Here is a 1,404-nt window from a genome sequence, read left to right as displayed (position 1 = left end):
ATCTCTAGAACTGTAAGATAATGAATCTCTATTGTTTTAAGCCACTAAGTTTGTGGTGATTTGTCAGAACAGCAACAAGAAACAAATTCCTTCCTGCTGTGTCCCTGATCTGGATTTCTATTTTTCTTATCTGCAGCCTATTCTGATCCCCCCAGGTTCAGCATAATCTTTGGTTTTTAGCAAAATGTAAAAGACATTATTGGATGCTTATCATGTGCAAAGCATCTGGCTAAATACCAACAGATAAAGAATGCAAGATAACGAAGATGAGTAAGAGACTCTCGTGCCTCCCCACTTCAAAAGAGCTCATAGTCTGGAGCAGAGGAGGTAAGGTACAGAGGAATAGAGGTATGGACTAAGTTTGAGGGCACCAGCTAGGACCTTTGGTTATATTAGTAGGTGACAGTGAAAGTTGCTCAGTCATATCTGACCCTGTTTGACCCCATGGACTGTGTGTAGCCTGCCAGGCTCCTCTGTCTGTGGAATTCTTCAGGCCAGCGTACTGGAGTGGGTGGCCATTCCTTTCTCCAGGGGATCTTCCCAACCAGGAATTGAACCGGGGTCTCCTGCATTGCAGGCCAATTCTTTACCAGCTGAGCTACCAGGAAAGCCCATATTAGTGGGTACCAGCTTTGAAATCCCATCCTGGAGTTCTCCCAGATTTGTGATTCTTATTTTCTCTTACTTTTCATTTGAAACCTAATTCAGTGATGTTACTGAGTCTACTGTGTACAAGACACTGGGCTAGGTGCCATGGAGGATACCCAATACATAACTTGTGGTTCCTCAACTGCCATTGTTGTTTAGTTTTTTTGTGTATGTTTTGTCTGGACTCTGGGTCTTTTTGGTTTATGTAAGACACGTATATCCAGTACCTGCTTTGTTTCAAGTACAAAAGAAGATTCAGTGATGAATAGGTATCTTTCTTTCAGGTTCTCAGAATCTAGTAAGGAAGACTCTGAAAATAATGTTTATAAAACAATGAGATAAGTTTTATAAGAGAAGGGTGTGCAAAATGCTGTCTAAGGCTTCAGGGAGTAGATGTCACTTGATCCAGGGCTGAGGGATAAATAGATGTGCCAATGGAAAAAGTGAGACAGTGTGAATGAGAAGGTGATGGAAGGAGGGGTGATCAGGAAGGGGAAAAGGCAGTTTAAGGAGGAGGAACTGTACAAGTGAAAATGGAGAACTGTAGAAGAGCACAGAACGAGCAATAATAAGAATTTCAGTGAGGCTGGAGCATAGGGTATGTGGTGGGAGGACAGGAGACAAACCTAAAAAGTCAGGTGAATCAAGTTTAGAGGAGTCTCGTGTTCAGCTGAGTCTTTTCTGCTGTAGAAGATAGTCCTATGTTCTAGTCAGGTTTTTTGTATTTTATTTTTGTTTTTCTGACAAAGCAAAGAG

This window comes from Bos indicus, chromosome 5 (genome assembly GCF_029378745.1).
Source record: "Bos indicus isolate NIAB-ARS_2022 breed Sahiwal x Tharparkar chromosome 5, NIAB-ARS_B.indTharparkar_mat_pri_1.0, whole genome shotgun sequence".
Classification (NCBI taxonomy): domain Eukaryota; kingdom Metazoa; phylum Chordata; class Mammalia; order Artiodactyla; family Bovidae; genus Bos; species Bos indicus.
The sequence above is the reverse complement of the archived record's forward strand: the minus strand, read 5'-3'. Positions refer to the sequence as shown.